Source organism: Gadus morhua, chromosome 6 (genome assembly GCF_902167405.1).
Source record: "Gadus morhua chromosome 6, gadMor3.0, whole genome shotgun sequence".
Classification (NCBI taxonomy): Eukaryota; Metazoa; Chordata; class Actinopteri; order Gadiformes; family Gadidae; genus Gadus; species Gadus morhua.
The window spans coordinates 21829760-21836922 of NC_044053.1; positions in this window are offsets into that span (position 1 = coordinate 21829760).

Below are 7163 nucleotides of genomic sequence, written 5' to 3' on the forward strand. Positions count from 1 at the left end.
GCTGCCGCACCCGGTAGTTCACCTCCCCCACGCGGTCGACCACCTCATACGGTCCCTGCCACTTGGCCAGGAACTTGCATAGGGATGAGGACCAGGATCCACTCCCCCGGCTGGAAGAGATGCAGCTGGGCCTCGCGGTTGTAGGTCCGCGCCTGGGCCTGCTGTGCCTGGTGCAGATGCTCCCGTACTATGGGCCAGACCTGCGCCATTCTCTCTCGTACCTGCTCGACATGGTCCACTAGGGTACGATGGGGGGAGGGTCGGCTCTCCCAAGCTTCTTTAGCCAGGTCTAGTAGTCCCCTTGGCCGCCGTCCGTACAGCAGTTCAAAGGGGGAGAACCCTGTGGAGGCCTGGGGTACCTCTCGCACCGCGAAGAGGACGTGAGGGAGGAGCTGGTCCCAGTTCTTCCCGTCTATCTCCATGGCCTTCTTCAGCATGTGGTTTTGTTGAATCTTTCCACCAGCCCGTCCGTCTGGGGGTGGTACACTGAAGTCCTCAGCTGCTTCACCTGCAGGAGACTGAGAAGCTCTTTTAGCACACGCAACATAAAACATGACCCTTGGTCCGTTAAAATCTCCCGTGCTATCCCGACCTGACTAAAAAGCATCATTAGCTCCCGGGCTACGGCCTTAGCGGTTGCGGCGCGGAGGGGTAGGGCTTCCGGGTACCGGGTGGCATAGTCGACCATGACTAATATGTATCGATGTCCCCGGCTGGTCTTGGGGAGAGGGCCCACAATGTCTAGGGCCAGTCGGTCAAAGGGTAACTCAATGATAGGCATCGGTATCAGTGGACTCCGTATCGAGGGTCTCGGGCCCGTCCGCTGGCACTCCGGGCACGCCTGGCAGTACTCTGTAACATCCTTCTTTATCTCCGGCCAGTAGAACCGGTCTAGGATCCGTTCCCTAGTTTTGTCCATGCCTAGGTGTGCCCCTAGGACGTGTGTGGGCCATGAAGAGGACTTTACTGGTGTACGGGCGAGCCACCACCAACTGCTCTACTATCACCCCCGCCCTCTCGGTTACCCTATACAAAAGGTGGTCTGACCTGGTGCAGAAGTGCTGGTACGATAGAGTACTCACCGAGTCCCTGGCGTGACCGTCATGGGCGAAAACGTGGCTCCAGGCGTGTTTCAGGGTGTCGTCCTGCAGTTGGGCGGTGGCGAACTGTCCGGGACGGTCCGACCCCCTCCCGGTTGGGGGGAAGTCCGAGAGCTCCGTGAGGGGGGAACTGTCCGTCTCTCCTAACCCGGCAGGTCGCTCCGACGCTGTCAGGGTGTCGGGGGTCCCCGGTGGGTCCAGGCGATGAGTCTCGCCGGTCGGGCGGGCTGGTGTGCCTGGTGGTGTCAGGCCGTCTCTCCCGGTGACGTCTCCCTCTCCAGATGTCTCAGCTGGGGAGGAGTGTGGTGCCCGGGCTCCGTAGGCGTGTCGAACCGGTTGTCGTGTCGCCTCGGCTGCGGTCGGGGTCCTGGCTCCGCGTTCCAGAGCCGGTGGAAGATGGGGCAGTCTCTCCCGATCAATAGGGGTACCGGGAGGTTGGGTACGATCCCGTCCCTTACGGTGAAGGCCCCTCGGGGGTCCGCACGACCACATGGCACGTGTCGTAGGTGCGGGTGTCCCCATGTACGCAGGCGACCTCCATCGGCTCCCCCGTCGTTCCGACGGCTAGGTCGGGCCGGAGGAGGGTGACGACACTCCCCGTGTTGATGAGGGCCTGAGTGTCCTTGTCGCCCACCCGAGCCGGGAGGTTCGGGGCTCCGGCCTCCTGATGCGCCCAACAGGTGGTGAGTTGACATGGTCCCGGCCGGCCTTCGCCCGCGAAGGGCGAAGGCATAGACACATCCCGGTTCTCCGGGCAGTGACGAGCAAGGTGTCCTGTCTGGCCATAGTTATAGCACCGCCATACCTCTCTGGCTTCCGGCAATTGGGTCTGTGGTTTCGGCTGATCTATCCGTCAAGGGGGTTCTGGTCCTCGTCGGTCCCTACGGGTCTCGATCGGGCGGGGCTGTGGCCGGATGGCGCTGGTTAGCTGTCGGGCCACCTGCCAGTTCTCCAGCTGGCGGATCAGCTCGTCCACTGTGGTCGGATGGTTGGTGGCGAGGGTTCTCTGGGCTTCCGGCGGTAGCTGGTGTATGGTGTTGTCCAGCAACACCCGGTAGAGCTAACGCTAACCCTAACGCTTGGACCATCCTCTCCCGCAAGCCATCTCCTGATGAGCCGCGCGTGCTGGGCGATCTGGGACCTCACGGCGCCCTTGGGGTCGAAGCGCCAGTCGTGGAACCGTTGGCGGCTTCCAGGGCCGCCGTGTCGGGGCCGGGTTGCCACAATATATACTGAGATATACAATCCCGATTTATATTTATATGATATTTGTTGATACAAATTAAACTTTTTTAGTTCAGTGAAGATAATGATATTAATTTACGTTTACAATGTTCACTCACGTAACTTTTTTTTCATTCTTCTCATATGTGCTATAATGCAAGCAGTCAAACATTCAGTACAGTGCCTTGCATTTGTATGTTTTTTTTCAAAGTCTGCAAATAAAGATCCCGAGCCTGCTGTGTTAGTATCAGGGAGAAAGTTATTAGTTATGAATGAATATAAGTATCTTAGTAAATTAATTGACTCAAAACTCACTTGAAAAAGGTTGTGAACAGAATCAAATTAAATTTAAACAATTTTAGATATATAAGGAATAATTTAACAACTGAAGCATCTAAATTGTACATGCATGCCATGATCCTCTCACACATAAATGACCACCAGCTGGACACAGACATCAAGAACCACTTTGCAACAGTGGAAAGACTTTATAAGCAGGCTTTGAAAACACGATAAGATAAGAAATCAAATGTTTATCACCATTGTAACATTTAGTAAAATATGTTTTCCTAAACTGGGAAAACATGACCAAGTTTGCTGATATATTAACTTCAATGGCTTAGCCCCGCTTAGTGAGTTCATCAAACAAAATCAAAATACATCAAGAAGATCTGCTTGAGGGGACTGCATAATACCATACAGAGCAGCTTTTTCAGTCAGCCTTCTCTTATCGAGCAGCACACACCTGGAACTCCATACCAATTTAATTTAGGAATAATACAAACATAAACTACTTCACTAAATCCATAATGCAAACTACTACATAAACAAACATGTAACCATAGGTAACGTGTTACCTTGAGTGTGGTATTGCTATAATAACCTCCTTCTTATCTGTGATTGTGTCACGTCCGTGCAGGGTCGCCAGCCCTCTAGAGGGCGACGCTCACTCTAGAGCATCGCCTGAAAACCACGGCCTGATAGCATGAAAGAGTCAAGCCAAGGCGCAGCAGAGCTGCAGGAGATCAGGGACGCCCTAATTCAGCTGGGCGCCATCATCAATGCCCACGCACCACAATTGAGGCGTTTGGAGCTGGATATGCAGCAACTGAACATTACTGTTCGAGAGCTGTGTGCACGACCTCCACCCGTCCCATCAACCTCAGATCCTAGCAGTAGGGCGGAGTCCAGTGCCCACGCTGCCCCTGCTCTGCCTCCCGTCGATCCCACCATCACCATACCTCTATCTGCCCCCCAACCATTCTCTGGGGAGCCTAGAGCCTGTCGGGGCTTTATGCTTCAGTGCTCCCAGATATTCCTCCACCAAGCACGTCTCTTCCCTACCGAACAAGCGAGAGTGGGCTACATCATCTCTCGACTCTCGGGATCAGCCTTGGAGTGGGCAGCCACTGTCATGGATAGCCAGCTGCCCGAGGCAAACGACAGCCAGCTGCATCGCCTAGGGTTGATGTTTGACACGGGGCGCACCGAGGACCAGGCCGCACAACGAGTCCTTACCATCAACCAGGGGACCCGGTCTGTAGCCCAGTACGCCGTGGAGTTCCGCACCCTGGCGATCCGAAGTGGCTGGGGGGACCAAGCCCTGCGCTCAGCCTTTTACCGCGGGTTACAGGAGGCCGTGAAGGATGAAATGGTCAACCGCGACTGGGGACAGTCGCTTGACGAGCTAATCCACTTAGCCATCCACCTTGATGCTCGCATTCAGGAGCGTTGCCGTGACCGCCAGGAGACCCGGGCACCCATGACGACCTTCCTGCCACGACCAGCCACCCCCGCTCTCAATCCAGCCCCGGCCCAGTCACCTGAAGAACCCATGGAACTCGGCCGCCTCCGGCTGAGTCGCGAGGAACGCACCCGCCGGCTCCAAAGAGGCCTGTGCATGTACTGTGGCTCTTCCGGGCATCAAGCACAACACTGCCCAGACCTACAGGGAAAAGACCGCGCTCGTCAAGGGACCCAGGGCCTCTGATGAGTGGTAGCGCCAAGACCCCTGGACCCGCCAACCGTCTCTCCATCGCCATACAACTCCGTCACGTAGGCAAGAACCATCCCATTGCCTCCCTCAACGCCTTGGTGGACTCCGGCGCAGCAGTCAACCTGATGGATATTACCCTAGCAAAACAGCTGGGGATTCCAACCACCCCGGTGGCCATCCCTCAGGCGGTCCAGGCATTGGATGGTCGCCCCTAGGGCTCTGGACATCTGGAGCGGGTGACAGCTCCTCTCATTATGTCTTCTCATGATGACCACCAGGAGACTATACACTTTTGGCTCACCACCACACCGCAGGACCCGGTGGTGCTGGGTTACCCCTGGCTGGCTGTCCATGAACCTCAGTTTGCGTGGGCGGTTGGCTCCCTACTCCACTGGGGCCCTGCCTGTGCCACGGCTGGTCACCTCCCAGCTCAACCACTAACACTACCCGGTGTTTCCCGCGTTACCATAGAGGAGGAATTCGCCAGGACCTAATTTCCCACTACCATGTCTCTTGTTCCGTCGGCTGGCACCCCTCCAAGCGTGAACATTTTGGCCCCGCCGGAAAAAACAGACTTGTCCACAGTCCCTACTTGTTACCATGATCTGGAGGAGGTCTTCAGCAAGAAGAAGGCCACCACTCTCCCTCCTCATCGGCCGTACGACTGCGCCATCGACCTCCTGTCTGGAACCTCTCCCCCTAGGGGGCGTCTCCACTCCCTTTCCGTCTCGGAGAGCCAGGCAATGAAGGATTACATCATAGATGCGCTGCGCCTTGGGCTAATTCGCCCTTCTACGTCTCCGGCTGCAGCACCCTTCTTCTTCGTGGAGAAAAAGGACGGCGGACTGAGGCCGTGCATCGATTACCGGGGACTTAACAACATAACCCGGAAGAATAAGTACCCCTTGCCCCTCATGTCGACCACATTCGAGCGTCTTCAGGGCGCCACCGTCTTCACTAAACTCGACCTCAGGAATGCTTACCACCTGGTTCGCATGCGGGCCGGAGACGAGTGGAAGACCGCCTTCATCACACCCACAGGACACTACGAATACCTCGTAATGCCGTTTGGTCTGTCAAACAGCCCGGCAGTTTTCCAGAACCTCATCAACGACGTACTGCGCGAATTCCTGGAAGTGTCTGTGTTTGTATACGTGGATGACATACTCATCTTCTCCAAGTCCCTCCAGGAACACGTCAGCCACGTCCGAGCCGTCCTAAAGGCCCTCCTCCTGAACAAACTGTTTTGCAAGGTGGAGAAGTGCACGTTCCACTCTGCTTCAACTACCTTCCGAGGGTTTGTAGTGGGCCCCCAGGGGCTCTCGATGGACTCTGAAAAGGTCAAGGCCATCGTGGATTGGCCAATACCCACCTCCATCAAACAGGTTCAAGGGTTCCTGGGATTTGCCAATTTCTATCAGCGTTTTATACGCAATTATAGCGCCTTAGCGTCCCCTATCATAGCCCTGCTTCGGGGGGGTCCCCGTCGTTTGGAGTGGACAGAGGCAGCTCAGAAGACCTTCGAGGACCTCAAGCAAAGGTTCTGCACGGCGCCTATCCTCACCCTTCCAGATCAAGCCCTACCCTTTGTGGTGGAGGTAGATGCTTCGGACTCTGGGGTAGGGGGAGTGCTTTCGCAGCGGGCAGCGGAGGACAGCAAGCTCCACCCTTGTGCCTTCTTCTCTCGAGCTCTCTCCCCAGCGGAGCGAAACTATGACGTGGATAACCGGGAATTGCTAGCCATCAAACTAGCACTAGAGGAATGGCGTCACTGGCTCGAGGGCGCAGCCAACCCGTTTCTTATATTCACTGACCACAAAAACCTGGCTTACCTCTGGGAATCCAAACGCCTGAACCCCAGGCAGGCCCGCTGGGCCCTCTTCTTCAGTCGTTTCAACTTTGTGGTCACCTACCGCCCAGGGTCCAAGAACGGCAAGGCTGATGCCCTTTCACACTACGGAGGCGGAGCCTGCAGTGTTGGAAACCATCATCCCCTCCTCTAAAGTCGTGGCCGCTGTACGTTGTCATCTGGAGGAGGAAATTCGACAGGCACAAGGACCCACACCGGCACCCACGGAGACTCCTAAGGGCCTCTTGTTTGTGCCTCCACTCTGCCGCACTAAGGCCTTGGAGTGGGCTCACGCTTCCCGATTGGCCGGCCATCCTGGAGTTCGACGTACCCTGGAATTACTCCGGAGACGATTCTGGTGGCCGAAACTCCGTCAAGATGTGACTGAGTATGTTGTGGCGTGCACGGTCTGCATGGGGGCGAAACCAGACAACCGCAGACCAGCAGGACTCCTACAACCCCTTCCGGTCCCACATCGCCCCTGGAAACACATCACCCTTGATTTCATTATGGGGCTGCCCCCGTCACAAGGGAACACCGCCATCCTAGTGGTTGTGGATCGGTTCTCAAAGGCCGCTCGCTTCATTGCCTTGACCAAACTCCCCACGGCCAAACAAACAGCAGACATTTTGGTGAGAGAGGTGGTGCGCTACCACGGACCACCAGAAGATCTCGTCAGTGAGTTTCTGGAAGGCCTTTTGGGGCAACTTGGGAGCATCAGTAAGCCTGACTTCGGGCTACCACCCTCAGTCCAACGGGCAGACTGAGCGAGTCAACCAAGCCCTCGAAATGTATCTCCGGTGCTACACTGCCAAGGACCCAACCAAGTGGAGTCAGAACCTCTTGTGGGCAGAGGTGGCCCACAACCAACAGTGGAGTGCTTCCACGGCTACCTCCCCCTTTGAGATCATGTGGGGATACCCCCCGCACTTGTTCCCCTCCTCCCCAGAGATAGGGGACGTGCCTGCGGCTCGCAGCTCGGTGGCTCGCCTCC